We start from the raw sequence: 20,623 nt of genomic DNA, 5'->3' as shown, positions 1-20,623 counted from the left end.
CTACTTACTGTTGGGATTCTCTGCTGTAGTCTAGACTTACTGTTGGGATTCTCTGCTGTAGTCTAGACTTACTGTTGGGATTCTCTGCTGTAGTCTAGACTTACTGTTGGGATTTACTGATTCTCTGCTGTAGTCTAGACTTACTGTTGGGATTCTCTGCTGTAGTCTAGACTTACTGTTGGGATTCTCTGCTGTAGTCTAGACTTACTGTTGGGATTCTCTGCTGTAGTCTAGACTTACTGTTGGGATTCTCTGCTGTAGTCTAGACTTACTGTTGGGATTCTCTGCTGTAGTCTAGACTTACTGTTGGGATTCTCTGCTGTAGTCTAGACTTACTGTTGGGATTCTCTGCTGTAGTCTAGACTTACTGTTGGGATTCTCTGCTGTAGTCTAGACTTACTGTTGGGATTCTCTGCTGTAGTCTAGACTTACTGTTGGGATTCTCTGCTGTAGTCTAGACTTACTGTTGGGATTCTCTGCTGTAGTCTAGACTTACTGTTGACTTACTGTTGGGATTCTCTGCTGTAGTCTAGACTTACTGTTGGGATTCTCTGCTGTAGTCTAGACTTACTGTTGGGATTCTCTGCTGTAGTCTAGACTTACTGTTGGGATTCTCTGCTGTAGTCTAGACTTACTGTTGGGATTCTCTGTAGTCTAGACTTACTGTTGGGATTCTAGCTGTACTAGACTTACTGTTGGGATTCTCTGCTGTAGTCTAGACTTACTGTTGGGATTCTCTGCTGTAGTCTAGACTTACTGTTGGGATTCTCTGCTGTAGTCTAGACTTACTGTTGGGATTCTCTGCTGTAGTCTAGACTTACTGTTGGGATTCTCTGCTGTAGTCTAGACTTACTGTTGGGATTCTCTGCTGTAGTCTAGACTTACTGTTGGGATTCTCTGCTGTAGTCTAGACTTACTGTTGGGATTCTCTGCTGTAGTCTAGACTTACTGTTGGGATTCTCTGCTGTAGTCTAGACTTACTGTTGGGATTCTCTGCTGTAGTCTAGACTTACTGTTGGGATTCTCTGCTGTACTGTTACTGTTGGGATTCTCTGCTGTAGTCTAGACTTACTGTTGGGATTCTCTGCTGTAGTCTAGACTTACTGTTGGGATTCTCTGCTGTAGTCTAGACTTACTGTTGGGATTCTCTGCTGTAGTCTAGACTTACTGTTGGGATTCTCTGCTGTAGGGTTGGGATTCTCTGCTGTAGTCTAGACTTACTGTTGGGATTCTCTGCTAGTCTGTTACTGTTGGGATTCTAGACTTACTGTTGGGATTCTCTGCTGTAGTCTAGACTTACTGTTGGGATTCTCTGCTGTAGTCTAGACTTACTGTTGGGATTCTCTACTGTAGTCTAGACTTACTGTTGGGATTCTCTGCTGTAGTCTAGACTTACTGTTGGGATTCTCTGCTGTAGTCTAGACTTACTGTTGGGATTCTCTGCTGTAGTCTAGACTTACTGTTGGGATTCTCTACTGTAGTCTAGACTTACTGTTGGGATTCTCTGCTGTAGTCTAGACTTACTGTTGGGATTCTCTGCTGTAGTCTAGACTTACTGTTGGGATTCTCTACTGTAGTCTAGACTTACTGTTGGGATTCTCTGCTGTTGTCTAGACTTACTGTTGGGATTCTCTGCTGTAGTCTAGACTTACTGTTGGGATTCTCTGCTGTAGTCTAGACTTACTGTTGGGATTCTCTGCTGTAGTCTAGACTTACTGTTGGGATTCTCTGCTGTAGTCTAGACTTACTGTTGGGATTCTCTGCTGTCACCTAGACTTACTGTTGGGATTCTCTGCTGTAGTCTAGACTTACTGTTGGGATTCTCTGCTGTTACTGTTGGGATTCTCTGCCTAGACTTACTGTTGGGATTCTCTGCTGTAGTCTAGACTTACTGTTGGGATTCTCTGCTGTAGTCTAGACTTACTGTTGGGATTCTCTGCTGTAACTTACTGTTGGGATTCTTACTGTAGTCTAGACTTACTGTTGGGATTCTCTGCTGTAGTCTAGATTTACTGTTGGGATTCTCTGCTGTAGTCTAGACTTACTGTTCTCTGCTGTAGTCTAGACTTACTGTTGGGATTCTCTAGACTTACTGTTGGGATTCTCTACTGTAGTCTAGACTTACTGTTGGGATTCTCTGCTGTAGTCTAGACTTACTGTTGGGATTCTCTGCTGTAGTCTAGACTTACTGTTGGGATTCTCTGCTGTAGTCTAGACTTACTGTTGGGATTCTCTGCTGTCACCTAGACTTACTGTTGGGATTCTCTGCTGTAGTCTAGACTTACTGTTGGGATTCTCTGCTGTAGTCTAGACTTACTGTTGGGATTCTCTGCTGTAGTCTAGATGTACTGTTGGGATTCTCTGCTGTAGTCTAGACTTACTGTTGGGATTCTCTGCTGTAGTCTGACTTAGTCTAGAGACTTACTGTTGGGATTCTCTGCTGTCAGTCTAGACTTACTGTTGGGATTCTCTGCTCTGCTGTAGTCTAGACTTACTGTTGGGATTCTCTGCTGTATCTAGACTTACTGTTGGGATTCTCTGCTGTAGTCTAGACTTACTGTTGGGATTCTCTGCTGTAGTCTAGACTTACTGTTGGGATTCTCTGCTGTAGTCTAGACTTACTGTTGGGATTCTCTGCTGTAGTCTAGACTTACTGTTGGGATTCTCTGCTGTACTGTTGGGATTCTCTGCTGTAGTCTAGACTTACTGTTGGGATTCTCTGCTGTAGTCTAGACTTACTGTTGGGATTCTCTGCTGTAACCTAGACTTACTGTTGGGATTCTCTGCTGTAGTCTAGACTTACTGTTGGGATTCTCTGCTTGGGATTCTCTGCTGTAGTCTAGACTTACTGTTGGGATTCTCTGCTGTAGTCTAGACTTACTGTTGGGATTCTCTGCTGTAGTCTAGACTTACTGTTGGGATTCTCTGCTGTAGTCTAGACTTACTGTTGGGATTCTCTGCTGTCAGTCTAGACTTACTGTTGGGATTCTCTGCTGTAGTCTAGACTTACTGTTGGGATTCTCTGCTGTAGTCTAGACTTACTGTTGGGATTCTCTGCTGTAGTCTAGACTTACTGTTGGGATTCTCTGCTGTAGTCTAGACTTACTGTTGGGATTCTCTGCTGTAGTCTAGACTTACTGACTTGCTGTACTGTTGGGATTCTCTGCTGTAGTCTAGACTTACTGTTGGGATTCTCTGCTGTAGTCTAGACTTACTGTTGGGATTCTCTGCTGTAGACTTACTGTTGGGATTCTCTGCTGTAGTCTAGACTTACTGTTGGGATTCTCTGCTGTAGTCTAGACTTACTGTTGGGATTCTCTGCTGTAGTCTAGACTTACTGTTGGGATTCTCTGCTGTAGTCTAGACTTACTGTTGGGATTCTCTGCTGTAGTCTAGACTTACTGTTGGGATTCTCTGGATTCTGTAGTCTAGACTTACTGTTGGGATTCTCTGCTGTAGTCTAGACTTACTGTTGGGATTCTCTGCTGTAGTCTAGACTTATTCTGTTGGGATGTCTCTGCTGTAGTCTAGACTTACTGTTGGGATTCTCTGCTGTAGTCTAGACTTACTGTTGGGATTCTCTGCTGTAGACTTACTGTTGGGATTCTCTGCTGTACCTAGACTTACTGTTGGGATTCTCTGCTGTAGTCTAGACTTACTGTTGGGATTCTCTGCTGTAGTCTAGACTTACTGTTGGGATTCTCTGCTGTAGTCTAGACTTACTGTTGGGATTCTCTGCTGTCAGAGACTTACTGTTGGGATTCTCTGCTGTAGTCTAGACTTACTGTTGGGATTCTCTGCTGTAGTCTAGACTTACTGTTGGGATTCTCTGCTGTAGTCTAGACTTACTGTTGGGATTCTCTGCTGTAGTCTAGACTTACTGTTGGGATTCTCTGCTGTAGTCTAGACTTACTGTTGGGATTCTCTGCTGTAGTCTAGACTTACTGTTGGGATTCTCTGCTGTAGTCTAGATTTACTGTTGGGATTCTGTGTACCTAGACTTACTGTTGGGATTCTCTGCTGTAGTCTAGACTTACTGTTGGGATTCTCTGCTGTAGTCTAGACTTACTGTTGGGATTCTCTGCTGTAACTGCTACTGTTGGGATTCTCTGCTAGTCTAGACTTACTGTTGGGATTCTCTGCTGTAGTCTAGACTTACTGTTGGGATTCTCTAGTCTGTTGTCTCTCTGCTGAGACTTACTGTTGGGATTCTCTGCTGTAGTCTAGACTTACTGTTGGGATTCTCTGCTGTAGTCTAGACTTACTGTTGGGATTCTCTGCTGTAGTCTAGACTTACTGTTGGGTCTCTGCTGACTTACTGTTGGGATTCTCTGCTGTAGTCTAGACTTACTGTTGGGATTCTGTTGGGATTCTCTGCTGTAGTCTAGACTTACTGTTGGGATTCTCTGCTGTAGTCTAGACTTACTGTTGGGATTCTCTGCTGTAGACTCTAGACTTACTTACTGTTGGGATTCTCTGCTGTAGTCTAGACTTACTGTTGGGATTCTCTGCTGTAGTCTAGACTTACTGTTGGGATTCTCTGCTGTAGTCTAGACTTACTGTTGGGATTCTCTGCTGTCAGTCTAGACTTACTGTTGGGATTCTCTGCTGTAGACTTACTGTTGGGATTCTCTGCTGTAGTCTAGACTTACTGTTGGGATTCTCTGCTGTAGTCTAGACTTACTGTTGGGATTCTCTGCTGTAGTCTAGACTTACTGTTGGGATTCTCTGCTGTAGTCTAGACTTACTGTTGGGATTCTCTGCTGTAGTCTAGACTTACTGTTGGGATTCTCTGCTGTAGTCTAGACTTACTGTTGGGATTCTCTGCTGTAGTCTAGACTTACTGTTGGGATTCTCTGCTGTAGTCTAGACTTACTGTTGGGATTCTCTGCTGTAGTCTAGACTTACTGTTGGGATTCTCTGCTGTAACCTAGACTTACTGTTGGGATTCTCTGATCCAAATCTCAGGTTTCAACTGTAGTCTGTAGTCTAGACTTACTGTTGGGATTCTCTGCTGTAGTCTAGACTTACTGTTGGGATTCTCTGCTGTAGTCTAGACTTACTGTTGGGATTCTCTGCTGTAGTGTAGACTTACTGTTGTTGGGATTCTCTGCTGTACCTGACTCATTCTCTGCTGTAGACTTACTGTTGGGATTCTCTGCTGTAGTCTAGACTTACTGTTGGGATTCTCTGCTGTAGTCTAGACTTACTGTTGGGATTCTCTGCTGTAGTCTAGACTTACTGTTGGGATTCTCTGCTGTAGTCTAGACTTACTGTTGGGATTCTCTGCTGTAGTCTAGACTTACTGTTGGGATTCTCTGCTGTAGTCTAGACTTACTGTTGGGATTCTCTGCTGTAGTCTAGACTTTACTGTTGGGATTCTCTGCTGTAGTCTAGACTTACTGTTGGGATTCTCTGCTGTAGTCTAGACTTACTGTTGGGATTCTCTGCTGTCACCTAGACTTACTGTTGGGATTCTCTGCTGTAGTCTAGACTTACTGTTGGGATTCTCTGCTGTAGTCTAGACTTACTGTTGGGATTCTCTGCTGTAACCTAGACTTACTGTTGGGATTCTCTGCTGTAGTCTAGACTTACTGTTGGGATTCTCTGCTGTAGTCTAGACTTACTGTTGGGATTCTCTGCTGTAGTCTAGACTTACTGTTGGGATTCTCTGCTGTAGTCTAGACTTACTGTTGGGATTCTCTGCTGTAGTCTAGACTTACTGTTGGGATTCTCTGCTGTAGTCTAGACTTACTGTTGGGATTCTCTGCTGTAGTCTAGACTTACTGTTGGGATTCTCTGCTGTAGTCTAGACTTACTAGACTTACTGTTGGGATTCTCTGCTGTAGTCTAGACTTACTGTTGGGATTCTCTGCTAGACTTAGTCTCTGCTGTAGTCTAGACTTACTGTTGGGATTCTCTGCTGTAGTCTAGACTTACTGTTGGGATTCTCTGCTGACTTACTGTTGGGATTCTAGACTTACTGTTGGGATTCTCTGCTGATAGTCTAGACTTAATGTTGGGATTCTCTGCTGTAGTCTAGACTTACTGTTGGGATTCTCTGCTGTAGTCTAGACTTACTGCTGTAACCTAGACTTACTGTTGGGATTCTCTGCTGTAGTCTAGACTTACTGTTGGGATTCTCTGCTGTAGTCTAGAGACTTACTGTTGGGATTCTCTGCTGTAGTCTAGACTTACTGTTGGGATTCTCTGCTGTAGTGTAGACTTACTGTTGAGATTCTCTGCTGTCACCTAGACTTACTGTTGGGATTCTCTGCTGTAGTCTAGACTTACTGTTGGGATTCTCTGCTGTAGTCTAGACTTACTGTTGATTCTCTGATCTCTTACTGTTGGGATTCTGTGTACCTAGACTTACTGTTGGGATTCTCTGCTGTAGTCTAGACTTACTGTTGGGATTCTCTGCTGTAGTCTAGACTTACTGTTGGGATTCTCTGCTGTAGTCTAGACTTACTGTTGGGATTCTCTGCTGTAGTCTAGATTTACTGTTGGGATTCTCTGCTGTAGTCTAGACTTACTGTTGGGATTCTCTGCTGTAGTCTAGACTTGCTGTTGGGATTCTCTGCTGTAACCTGGACTTACTGTTGGGATTCTCTACTGTAGTCTAGACTTACTGTTGGGATTCTCTGCTGTAGTCTAGACTTACTGTTGGGATTCTCTGCTGTAGTCTAGACTTACTGTTGGGATTCTCTACTGTAGTCTAGACTTACTGTTGGGATTCTCTACTGTAGTCTAGATTTAATGTTGGGATTCTAAGCTGTAGTCTAGACTTACTGTTGGGATTCTCTGCTGTAGTCTAGATTTACTGTTGGGATTCTCTGCTGTAACCTAGACTTACTGTTGGGATTCTCTACTGTAGTCTAGATTTAATGTTGGGATTCTAAGCTGTAGTCTAGACTTACTGTTGGGATTCTCTGCTGTAGTCTAGACTTACTGTTGGGATTCTCTGCTGTTGTCTAGACTTACTGTTGGGATTCTCTGCTGTAGTGTAGACTTACTGTTGGGATTCTCTGCTGTAGTCTAGACTTACTGTTGGGATTCTCTGCTGTAGTCTAGACTTACTGTTGGGATTCTCTGCTGTAGTCTAGACTTACTGTTGGGATTCTCTGCTGTTGTCTAGACTTACTGTTGGGATTCTCTGCTGTAACCTGGACTTACTGTTGGGATTCTCTGCTGTAGTCTAGACTTACTTCTCTGCTGTAGTCTACTGTTGGGATTCTCTGCTGTAGTCTAGACTTACTGTTGGGATTCTCTGCTGTAGTCTAGACTTACTGTTGGGATTCTCTGCTGTAGTCTAGACTTACTGTTGGGATTCTCTGCTGTAGTCTAGACTTACTGTTGGGATTCTCTGCTGTAGTCTAGACTTACTGTTGGGATTCTCTGCTGTAGTCTAGACTTACTGTTGGGATTCTCTGCTGTAGTCTAGACTTATTCTCTGCTGTAGTCTAGATTTCTGCTGGGATTCACTGCTGTAGACTTACTGTTGGGATTCTCTACTGTAGTCTAGACTTACTGTTGGGATTCTCTGCTGTAGTCTAGACTTACTGTTGGGATTCTCTGCTGTAGTCTAGACTTACTGTTGGGATTCTCTGCTAGACTTACTGTTAGACTTACTGTTGGGATTCTCTGCTGTACTGTAGTCTAGATTTACTGTTGGGATTCTAGATTTAATGTTGGGATTCTAAGCTGTAGTCTAGACTTACTGTTGGGATTCTCTGCTGTAGTCTAGACTTACTGTTGGGATTCTTACTGTAGTCTAGACTTACTGGATTCTCTGTAGTCTGACTTTACTGTCTAGAGTCTAGACTTACTGTTGGGATTCTCTGCTGTAGTCTAGACTTACTGTTGGGATTCTCTGCTGTAGTCTTACTGTTGGGATTCTCTGCTGTAGTCTAGACTTACTGTTGGGATTCTCTGCTGTAGTCTAGACTTACTGTTGGGATTCTCTGCTGTAGTCTAGACTTACTGTTGGGATTCTCTGCTGTTGTCTAGACTTACTGTTGGGATTCTCTGCTGTAACCTGGACTTACTGTTGGGATTCTCTGCTGTAACCTGGACTTACTGTTGGGATTCTCTGCTGTAGTCTAGACTTACTGTTGGGATTCTCTGCTGTATTCTATACTTACTGTTGGGATTCTCTGCTGTAGTCTAGACTTACTGTTGGGATTCTCTGCTGTAGTCTAGACTTACTGTTGGGATTCTCTGCTGTATTCTATACTTACTGTTGGGATTCTCTGCTGTAACCTAGACTTACTGTTGGGATTCTCTGCTGTAGTCTAGACTTACTGTTGGGATTCTCTGCTGTAGTCTAGACTTACTGTTGGGATTCTCTGCTGTAGTCTAGACTTACTGTTGGGATTCTCTGCTGTCACCTAGACTTACTGTTGGGATTCTCTGTTGTAGTCTAGACTTACTGTTGGGATTCTCTGCTGTAGTCTAGACTTACTGTTGGGATTCTCTGCTGTAGTCTAGACTTACTGTTGGGATTCTCTGCTGTAGTCTAGACTTACTGTTGGGATTCTCTGCTGTAGTCTAGACTTACTGTTGGGATTCTCTGCTGTAGTCTAGACTTACTGTTGGGATTCTCTGCTGTAGTCTAGACTTACTGTTGGGATTCTCTGCTGGATTCTCTGCTGTAGTCTAGACTTACTGTTGGGATTCTCTGCTGTTACAGTCTAGACTTACTGTTGGGATTCTCTGCTGTAGTCTAGACTTACTGTTGGGATTCTCTGCTGTAGTCTAGACTTACTGTTGGGATTCTCTGCTGTAGTCTAGACTTACTGTTGGGATTCTCTGTAGTCTGACTTACTGTTGGGATTCTCTGCTGTAGTCTAGACTTACTGTTGGGATTCTCTGCTGTAGTCTAGACTTACTGTTGGGATTCTCTGCTGTAGTCTAGACTTACTGTTGGGATTCTCTGCTGTAGTCTAGACTTACTGTTGGGATTCTCTGCTGTCAGTCTAGACTTACTGTTGGGATTCTCTACTGTAGTCTAGACTTACTGTTGGGATTCTCTGCTGTAGTCTAGACTTACTGTTGGGATTCTCTGCTGTAACCTAGACTTACTGTTGGGATTCTCTACTGTAGTCTAGACTTACTGTTGGGATTCTCTGCTGTAGTCTAGACTTACTGTTGGGATTCTCTGCTGTAGTCTAGACTTACTGTTGGGATTCTCTGCTGTAGTCTAGACTTACTGTTGGGATTCTCTGCTGTAGTCCAGACTTACTGTTGGGATTCTCTGCTAGTCTAGACTTACTGTTGGGATTCTCTAGACTTACTGTTGGGATTCTCTGTAGTCTAGACTTACTGTTGGGATTCTAGACTAGACTTACTGTTGGGATTCTCTGCTGTTAGTCTAGACTTACTGTTGGGATTCTCTCTGCTGTAGTCTAGACTTACTGTTGGGATTCTCTGCTGTAGTCTAGACTGTTGGGATTCTCTGCTGTAGTGACTTACTGTTGGGATTCTCTGCTGTAGTCTAGACTTACTGTTGGGATTCTCTGCTGTAGTCTAGACTTACTGTTGGGATTCTCTGCTGTAGTCTAGACTTACTGTTGGGATTCTCTGCTGTAGTCTAGACTTACTGTTGGGATTCTCTGCTGTAGTCTAGACTTACTGTTGGGATTCTCTGCTGTAGAGACTTACTGTTGGGATTCTCTGCTGTAGTCTAGACTTACTGTTGGGATTCTGCTGTCTAGACTTACTGTTGTTCTCTGACTTACTGTTGGGATTCTCTGCTGTAGTCTAGACTTACTGTTGGGATTCTCTGCTGTAGTCTAGACTTACTGTTGGGATTCTCTGCTGTAGTCTAGACTTACTGTTGTTGGGATTCTCTGCTGTAGTCTAGACTTACTGTTGGGATTCTCTGCTGTAGTCTAGACTTACTGTTGGGATTCTCTGCTGTAGTCTAGACTTACTGTTGGGATTCTCTGCTGTAGTCTAGACTTACTGTTGGGATTCTCTGTAGTCTGTAGTCTAGACTTACTGTTGGGATTCTCTGCTGTAGTCTAGACTTACTGTTGGGATTCTCTGCTGTAGTCTAGACTTACTGTTGGGATTCTCTGCTGTAGTCTAGACTTACTGTTGGGATTCTCTGCTGTAGTCTAGACTTACTGTTGGGATTCTCTGCTGTAGTCTAGACTTACTGTTGGGATTCTCTGCTGTAGTCTAGACTTACTGTTGGGATTCTCTGCTGTAGTCTAGACTTACTGTTGGGATTCTCTGCTGTAGTCTAGACTTACTGTTGGGATTCTCTGCTGTAGTCTAGACTTACTGTTGGGATTCTCTGCTGTAGTGACTTGTTGGATTCTCTGTAGTCTAGACTTACTGTTGGGATTCTCTGCTGTAGTCTAGACTTACTGTTGGGATTCTCTGCTGTAGTCTAGACTTACTGTTGGGATTCTCTGCTGTAGTCTAGACTTACTGTTGGGATTCTCTGCTGTAACCTAGACTTACTGTTGGGATTCTCTATTCTGTAGTCTAGACTTACTGTTGGGATTCTCTGCTGTAGTCTAGACTTACTGTTGGGATTCTCTGCTGTAGTCTAGACTTACTGTTGGGATTCTCTGCTGTAGTCTAGACTTACTGTTGGATTCTCTGCTGTTAGACTTACTGTTGGGATTCTGTCTAGACTTACTGTTGGGATTCTCTGCTGTAGTCTAGACTTACTGTTGGGATTCTCTGCTGTAGTCTAGACTTACTGTTGGGATTCTCTGCTGTAGTCTAGACTTACTGTTGGGATTCTCTGCTGTAGTCTAGACTTACTGTTGGGATTCTCTGCTGTAGTCTAGACTTACTGTTGGGATTCTCTGCTGTAACCTAGACTTACTGTTGGGATTCTCTGCTGTAGTCTAGACTTACTGTTGGGATTCTCTGCTGTAGTCTAGACTTACTGTTGGGATTCTCTGTTGTAGTCTAGACTTACTGTTGGGATTCTCTGCTGTAGTCTAGACTTACTGTTGGGATTCTCTGCTGTAGTCTAGACTTACTGTTGGGATTCTCTGCTGTAGTCTAGACTTACTGTTGGGATTCTCTGCTGTAACCTAGACTTACTGTTGGGATTCTCTGCTGTAGTCTAGACTTACTGTTGGGATTCTCTGCTGTATTCTCTGTCTAGACTTGTAGTCTAGACTGTGTACTGTTGGGATTCTCTGCTGTAGTCTAGACTTACTGTTGGGATTCTCTGCTGTAGTCTAGACTTACTGTTGGGATTCTCTGCTGTAGTCTAGACTTACTGTTGGGATTCTCTGCTGTAGTCTAGACTTACTGTTGGGATTCTCTGCTGTAGTCTAGACTTACTGTTGGGATTCTCTGCTGTCTAGACTTACTTCTCTGCTGTAGTCTAGACTTACTGTTGGGATTCTCTGCTGTAGTCTAGATTTACTGTTGGGATTCTCTGCTGTAGTCTAGACTTACTGTTGGGATTCTCTGCTGTAGTCTAGACTTACTGTTACTGGGATTCTCTGCTGTAGTCTAGACTTACTGTTGGGATTCTCTGCTGTAGTCTAGACTTACTGTTGGGATTCTCTGCTGTAGTCTAGACTTACTGTTGGGATTCTCTGCTGTAGTCTAGACTTACTGTTGGGATTCTCTGCTGTAGTCTAGACTTACTGTTGGGATTCTCTGCTGTAGTCTAGACTTTACTGTTGGGATTCTCTGCTGTAGTCTAGACTTACTGTTGGGATTCTCTGCTGTAGTCTTACTGTTGGGATTCTCTGCTGTCACCTAGACTTACTGTTGGGATTCTCTGCTGTAGTCTAGACTTACTGTTGGGATTCTCTGCTGTAGTCTAGACTTACTGTTGGGATTCTCTGCTGTAACCTAGACTTACTGTTGGGATTCTCTGCTGTAGTCTAGACTTACTGTTGGGATTCTCTGCTGTAGTCTAGACTTACTGTTGGGATTCTCTGCTGTAGTCTAGACTTACTGTTGGGATTCTCTGCTGTAGTCTAGACTTACTGTTGGGATTCTCTGCTGTAGTCTAGACTTACTGTTGAGATTCTCTGCTGTCACCTAGACTTACTGTTGGGATTCTCTGCTGTAGTCTAGACTTACTGTTGGGATTCTCTGCTGTAGTCTAGACTTACTGTTGGGATTCTCTGCTGTAGTCTAGACTTACTGTTGGGATTCTCTGCTGTAGTCTAGATTTACTGTTGGGATTCTCTGCTGTAGTCTAGACTTACTGTTGGGATTCTCTGCTGTAGTCTAGACTTACTGTTGGGATTCTCTGCTGTAGTCTAGACTTACTGTTGGGATTCTCTACTAAAGACACAGTCTCTGCTGTAACCTACTCGTTCGGCTTCCCAGAGAAAGGTGTCTAATATATAAACATTGTGTATGCACAAAATATACCAGTGCCAGTTTTCACTCAAAAGTAGCTCTTTCTAAAAACTGAACTTGGTGTGCGATTGTGCTTATCATTAGCCTGTGTGCACACAGTTTATACACTTTTAGTAGAAAAGGTTCCTTAAGGAACCTTGACCCTAACCCTAAAGAACCTTGACCCTAACGAACCCTAACCCTAAAGAACCTTGACCCTAACCCTAAAGAACCCTAACCCTAAAGAACCTTGACCCTAACCCATATGAACCCTAACCCTAAATAACCTTGACCCTAACCCTAAAGAACCCTAACCCTAAAGAACCTTGATTGCGTCATATCCCCCTTTTATAGGGTCCTAGAGGTTCTTCAGAACCCTGCCATTTATGGATTATGGCTGCTACTATTAAATAGTCACTTTGAGCTAAGAATAGAATTTAATAAACAATTAAATAAATTGACAAAAGATACCAGTATAGTTTTTTGAATTTATTGTCATTATATGCAAACATACACTGAACAAAAACATCAACGCAACTTATTAAGTGTTGGTCTCATGTTTCATGAGCTAAAATAAAAAATACCAGAAATGTTCCATATGCACAAAAAACGTATTTCTCTCAGATGTTATGCACAAATGTGTTTACATCCCTGTTAGTGAGCATTTCTCCTTTGTCAAGATATTCCATCCACCTGACAGGTGTGGCATATCAAGAAGCTGATTAAACAGCATGATCATTACACAGGTGCACATTGTGCTGGGGACAATAAAAGGCCACTCTAAGTTGTCACAACACACTGACACAGCTTCAAGTGTTTTGTCCAAATACTGGTGGATTCAACTAACAAAAGATTGGACGACCTGAAGACCAGTCTGCAGTTCCCCCAGGGTCAGCTCGATGAGTTGAAACAGGACAACAGCAAGATGAAAGCAACCTGTAAGTCATTGAGGACATCAGTTATGTGTGAATCCATGATAACAATGACGGATAAGGCGGAAGTAACATGGTTGTGGACAGAATTGCAGAATCTCCATATGAGACCTGGACGGAGTTTGAGGACAAAGTGAGGGAAATGATCTCTGAGAAATTGAAGATGGACCACAGGAACATTGAGGTGGAGCACATTGACAGGACTAGAAAACCCACAGTCTGCCCAGGTTACAGACCCAGTCTGATAGTGGTCAAGTTCCTGAGGTTCAAGGACAAGGGAGCTGTTCTGGAAAGAGCCAAGAACATGAGAGGGACGTATATCTTCCTCAACGAGGACTATCCTGAAGCTGTTTGCCAGAAGAGGAAAGAACTGATCACAGCCATGAAAGCTGCCAGAGCACATGGGGACATCCACTATGACAGGCTCATTGTCCACCCTCCCTCCCAGAAGGTATGAGAGAGCCAAGCCTATGGGTTCGTAGCCTCAACCCCACAGGACACACACCAACTGATTAATGGACAGCTGAATTTATATATATTTATCTTGCTTTGTTTGCTCTTTTCCATATTATATCTCTCTGATAAGCTACACAATAAAGGGCTGAACATAGCCCATATTAATATACAGGGCATTCTGAAAGTATTCAGACCCCTTGACTTATTCCACATTTTTTTATGTTGCAGCCTTATTCTAAAATTGATTAAATAAAAATCCTGAAATGTTTGCAGAAATATCTTATTTACAAAAGTATTCAGACCCTTTGCTATGAGACTTGAAATTGAGCTCAGGTTCATCCTGTTTCCATTGATCATCTTTGAGATGTTTGTACAACTTGATTGGAGTTCACCTGTGGTAAATTCAATTGATTGGACATGATTTGGAAAGGCACACACCTGTCTATATAAGGTCTCACAGTTGACAGTGCATGTCAGGGCAAAAACCAAGCCATGAGGTGGAAGGAATTGTCCATAGAGCTTTGAGACAGGATTGTGTCGAGGCACAGATCTGGAGAAGGGTACCAAAACAAAGGTCACAGAACACAGTGGCCTCCAACATTCTGAAATGGAAGAAGTTTGGAACCACCAAGACTCTTCCTAGAGCTGGCCGCCTGGGCAAACTGAGCAATCAGGGAAGAAGGGTCTTGGTCAGGGAGGTGACCAAGAACCTGATGGTCACTTTGACAGAGCTCCAGAGTTCCTCTGTGGAGATGGGAGAACCTTCCAGAAGGACAACCATCTCTGCAACACTCCACCAGATGGAAGCCACTCCTCAGTAAAAGGCACATGACAGCCCGCTTGGAGTTTGCCAAAAGACAGGTGTGATGAAACCAATATTGAACAGGCTTGAACTTTTTGGCGTGAATGCCAAGCGTGACGCAGGAGGAAAACTGGCACAATCCCTATGGTGAAGCATGGTGGTGGCAGCATCATGCCGTGGGGAGGTTTTACAGTGGCAGGGACTGGGAGACTAGTCAGGATCGAGGTGAAGATGAACGGAATAAACTAGAGAGATCCTTGATGAAAACCGGCTCCAGAGCGCTCAGGACCTCAGACTGGGGCGAAGGTTCACCTTCCACCAGGACAAAAACCCTAGCCACACAGCCAAGACAACGCAGGAGTAGCTTCGAGACAAGTCTTTGAATGTCCCTGAGTGGCCCAGCCAGAGCCTGGACTTGAACCCGATCAAATCTCTGGAGAGACCTGAAAATAGCCGTGCAGCGACACTCACCATCCAACCTGACAGAGCTTGAGAGGGTCTGCAGATCCCCAAATAGAGGTGTGCCAAGCTTGTAGCATCATACCCAAGAAGAGTTGAGGTTGTAATTGCTGCCAAAGGTGCTGCAACAAAGTACTGAGTAAAGGGTCTGAATACTTAGGTAAATGTGAGTTTTATTTTGCTTCATAATTATGCAGTATTGTGATGTCATTATGAGGTATTGTGATGTCATTATGGGGTACTGTGATGTCATTATGGGGTACTGTGATGTCGTTATGGGGTACTGTGATGTCGTTATGGGGTACTGTGTGAAGATCGACTAGGCAAAAAACAACAATGTAATCCATTTTAGAATAAGGCTGTAACGTAGCAAAATGTGAAAAAAGTCAAGGGGTCTGAATACTTTCATTAGACAGACAGGACACAGCCATCTGGCTGGCATCAGCTGCTAACGGTTGGCTAGGTTACGGGAGTGGTATAGGTAAGCTGTACACTTTGTTGTGCCAGTATAGGTAAGCTGTATACTCTGCAGTGCCAGGATAGGTAAAATCAGAGCAAGAAAAGCAAGGTAACTGGTATTTTTGTATAAATGACTAACCAGGAGATGGATATAATCTTTGTTAACTTGTTCTAGGTGGTTGGGATCATGTCAGTAAACTATGGGGGTTGGGATCATCTCAGTAAACTATGGGGGTTGGGATCATCTCAGTAAACTATGGGGGTTGGGATCATCTCAGTAAACTATGGGGTTGGGATCATCTCAGTAAACTGTGTGGGTTGGGATCATCTCAGTAAACTATGGGGGTTGGGATCATCTCAGTAAACTATGGGGTTGGGATCATCTCAGTAAACTATGGGGGTTGGGATCATCTCAGTAAACTATGGGGGTTGGGATCATCTCAGTAAACTATGGGGGTTGGGATCATCTCAGTAAACTATGGGGGTTGGGATCATCTCAGTAAACTATGGGGGTTGGGATCATCTCAGTAAACTATGGGGGTTGGGATCATCTCAGTAAACTATGGGGGTTGGGATCATCTCAGTAAACTATGGGGGTTGGGATCATCTCAGTAAACTATGGGGGTTGGGATCATCTCAGTAAACTATGGGGGTTGGGATCATCTCAGTAAACTATGGGGGTTAGTTGGAGGCATTCTGTCAGGTTGAAGACATTTTTGTGGCGTCCAGTTGTTACACAGAGAGAAGAGATGACAGAACTATTTTCCACCATAATTTGCAAATAAATTCATAAGAAATCCTACAATGTGATTTTCTGGATTTTTTTCCGCATTTTGTCTGTCATAGTTTAAGTTTACCTATGATGGAAATTACAGGCCTCTCTCATCTTTTTAAGAGGGAGAACTTGCACAATTGGTGGCTGACTAAATACTTTTTTGCCCCACTGTAGATGCTTTTCTAATGGTGGATGTCCCCTTTAAAAACATGATAATCACTACAGACTGATCTGATCAGTCAGATAGAAGAGAACGGACCAGAGAAAACAAGAACATGGCAGCATTATCATTGCAATTAAAAAAAAATATCAGTGTTGAGTGAAGAATATGTTCTGCTCATTATAATACTGGTAAAACAATCAGGGAGAATATGTTCTGCTCATTATAATACTGGTAAAACAATCAGGGAGAATATGTTCTGCTCATTATAATACTGGTAAAACAATCAGGGAGAATATGTTCTGCTCATTATAATACTGGTAAAACAATCAGGGAGAATATGTTCTGCTCATTATAATACTGGTAAAACAATCAGGGAGAATATGTTCTGCTCATTATAATACTGGTAAAACAATCAGGGAGAATATGCTCTGCTCATTATAAAACTGGTAAAACAATCAGGGAGAATATGCTCTGCTCATTATAATACTGGTAAAACAATCAGGGAGAATATGCTCTGCTCATTATAATACTGGTAAAACAATCAGGGAGAATATGTTCTGCTCATTATAATACTGGTAAAACAATCAGGGAGAATATGCTCTGCTCATTATAATACTGGTAAAACAATCAGGGAGAATATGCTCTGCTCATTATAATACTGGTAAAACAATCAGGGAGAATATGCTCTGCTCATTATAATACTGGTAAAACAATCAGGAGAATATGCTCTGCTCATTATAAAACTGCAATCATTATAATACTGGTAAAACAATCAGGGAGAATATGCTCTGCTCATTATAATACTGGTAAAACAATCAGGGAGAATATGTTCTGCTCATTATAATACTGGTAAAACAATCAGGAGAATATGCTGGTAAAACTGGTAAAACAATCAGGAGAATATGCTCTGCTCATTATAATACTGGTAAAACAATCAGGGAGAATATGCTCTGCTCATTATAATACTGGTAAAACAATCAGGGAGAATATGCTCTGCTCATTATAATACTGGTAAAACAATCAGGGAGAATATGTTCTGCTCATTATAATACTGGTAAAACAATCAGGGAGAATATGCTCTGCTCATTATAATACTGGTAAAACAATCAGGGAGAATATGCTCTGCTCATTATAATACTGGTAAAACAATCAGGGAGAATATGCTCTGCTCATTATAATACTGGTAAAACAATCAGGGAGAATATGCTGGGTAAAACAATCAGGGAGAATATGCTCTGCTCATTATAAAACTGGTAAAACAATCAGGAGAATATGCTCTGCTCATTATAATACTGGTAAAACAATCAGGAGAATATGTTCTGCTCATTATAATACTGGTAAAACAATCAGGAGAATATTATTATAATACTGGTAAAACAATCAGGAATATGCTCTGCTCAGAAAACAATCAGGGAGAATATGCTCTGCTCATTATAATACTGGTAAAACAATCAGGGAGAATATGCTCTGCTCATTATAATACTGGTAAAACAATCAGGGAGAATATGTTCTGCTCATTATAATACTGGTAAAACAATCAGGGAGAATATGTTCTGCTCATTATAATACTGGTAAAACAATCAGGGAGAATATGTTCTGCTCATTTTAATACTGGTAAAACAATCAGGGAGAATATGTTCTGCTCATTGTAACACTAGTTAACAATCAAAGTGATTCTCATTGAGTTGTGAGTATTAGAGCAACACAAACCCAGATGCTAAAACAGCATTCAGCACCAATAGAACACCTCCTGTCAGTGTCCAGGGGCTAAAATAGAGAAGATCTGGTGAACTGGGAGGTCAATTATTTTACTTAGCCAACAGCAAGAGACAGTAGGGTTCTGGTGGAATCAGTCCAGACAGTCGGGTTCTGGTGGAATCAGTCCAGACAGTAGGGTTCTGGTGGAGTCAGTCCAGACAGTAGGGTTCTGGTGGAGTCAGTCCAGACAGTAGGGTTCTGGTGGAGTCAGTCCAGACAGTAGGGTTCTGGTGGAATCAGTCCTGACAGTAGGGTTCTGGTGGAATCAGTCCAGACAGTAGAGTTCAGATACTGTGGTATGTCTGGGTCAGTTCAGCCCTGGTGTTCTGGTACTGTGGTATCTCTGGGTCAGTTCAGCCCTGGTGTTCAGATACTGTGGTATCTCTGGGTCAGTTCAGCCCTGGTGTTCTGGTACTGTGGTAGCTCTGGGTCAGTTCAGCCCTGGTGTTCAGATACTGTGGTATCTCTGGGTCAGTTCAGCCCTGGTGTTCTGGTACTGTGGTAGCTCTGGGTCAGTTCAGCCCTGGTGTTCAGATACTGGTGGTATCTCTGGGTCAGTTCAGCCCTGGTGTTCTGGTACTGGGGAGGGTACCAGTCCAGATTAGCCGTGAGAGGAGAAGATGGGTCTACTGATGTTACTGTTGGTCGTCATGGCGTTCAGCTCCCACCTACATGGAACACAGAGACCCAGACAGGAGAGAGACCCAGACAGGAGACCCAGACAGGAGAAAGAGACAGGAGACCCAGAAAAGAGACCCAGACAAGAGTGACCGACCCAGACAAGAGAGAGAGAGAGACCCAGACAGGAGACACACGGAGAGAGACAGAGACCCAGACAGGAGACAAGAGACCCAGACAGGAGACAAGAGACCCAGACAAGAGACCCAGACAGGAGACAGGAGACTCAGACAGGAGACAAGAGACCCAGACAGGAGACAGGAGACTCAGACAGGAGACAAGAGACCCAGACAGGAGACCCAGACAGGAGACCCAGACAGGAGACCCAGACAGGAGACCCAGACAGGAGACAAGAGACCCAGACAGGAGACAAGAGACCCAGACAGGAGACAAGAGACCCAGACAGGAGACCCAGACAGGAGACCCAGACAGGAGACCCAGACAGGAGACCCAGACAGGAGACCCAGACAGGAGACCCAGACAGGAGACCCAGACAGGAGACCCAGACAGGAGACACAGAAAGAGAGAGAAAGAGTCAATGCTTAACAATTGGCTAAATCAACATCCTTTGTCATTCATTGAGGACCTCTGGTTGATTGTTCTCTCAGTGATTCTGTAGGCCAGGCTCAGGGAAGCCTCACTGAGGCTTTGAGTAAACTGTAACATGACAATCAGGGAGCAGCACAACTAGTGGTGAGGGTTACAGAGGGAGACTAGAGAGGCTGAGGGTTAGGGAGAGAGACTGATGAGACTTGTGAGGGTTAGGGATAGAGACTGATGAGACTAGAGGGGGTGAGGGCTAGGGAGAGAGACTGATGAGACTGGAGAGGGTGAGGGCTAGGGAGAGAGACTGATGAGACTGGAGAGGGTGAGGGCTAGGGAGAGAGACTGATGAGATTAGAGAGGCTGAGGGCTAGGGAGAGAGACTGAGGGCTAGGGAGAGAGACTGATGAGACTAGAGAGGCTGAGGGTTAGGGAGAGACTGATGAGACTGGAGAGGGTGAGGGAGAGAGACTGATGAGACTAGAGAGGGTGAGGGCTAGGGAGAGAGACTGATGAGACTAGAGAGGGTGAGGGCTAGGGAGAGAGACTGATGAGACTAGAGAGGCTGAGGGTTACAGAGGGAGACTAGGGGGAGTGAGATGAGAGCTGGCCTGATGACAGGTCACTGGTTGTTTTCACTGGCTCGCCTTTCAAACTCACTCCCTCCCTTTCTCTCTCTCTTGTAACACTCTTTCTGACTTGCTGGAAGCGTGTGTGAGGAGGGGGATGACTCCAGTGTGTTGTGGGACAGGGGGTGATTGGCATGGGGGTTGAAGATCAGTCACTGGGACCCGCCTGATCCCACCAGAGTGGTGTGTGTGTTCACACACGTATTCAGTTAATTATCAGGTGAACATTAGTAGTGGTAGCAGATAAACGTGTTGACTAGCAGAACATTAGCATGGAAAATAAAACCTTTTACTGGACGAGACTGACGATGCTGTCAATCACACAAAGATATAATAACACAACCACTAGGAGGAAGAGGACGACAGAAGAGGAGAGGAGAAAGAAAAGTAGACAGAAAGAGAGGAGGGGAGAGGAGAAGAGAGGAGGAGAGAGAAAGAGGAGAGAAAGAGGAGTGGCGAGAGAAAGAGGAGAAAAGAAGATGAGAGAAGAGGAGAGAAAGAAGAGGCGAGAAGAAAGAAGTACAAGAGAGAAATGGAGAGAGAACGAGGAGAAGAGAACGAGGAGGAGAGAGGAGAGAAGAGAACGAGGAGGAGAGAAGAGGAAGGAAGGAGAAATGAGGAGGAGAGAAGAGA

Source organism: Oncorhynchus keta, unplaced genomic scaffold (genome assembly GCF_023373465.1).
Source record: "Oncorhynchus keta strain PuntledgeMale-10-30-2019 unplaced genomic scaffold, Oket_V2 Un_contig_5119_pilon_pilon, whole genome shotgun sequence".
NCBI classification, from domain to species: Eukaryota; Metazoa; Chordata; class Actinopteri; order Salmoniformes; family Salmonidae; genus Oncorhynchus; species Oncorhynchus keta.
Note: the sequence above shows the minus strand (reverse complement) of the source record.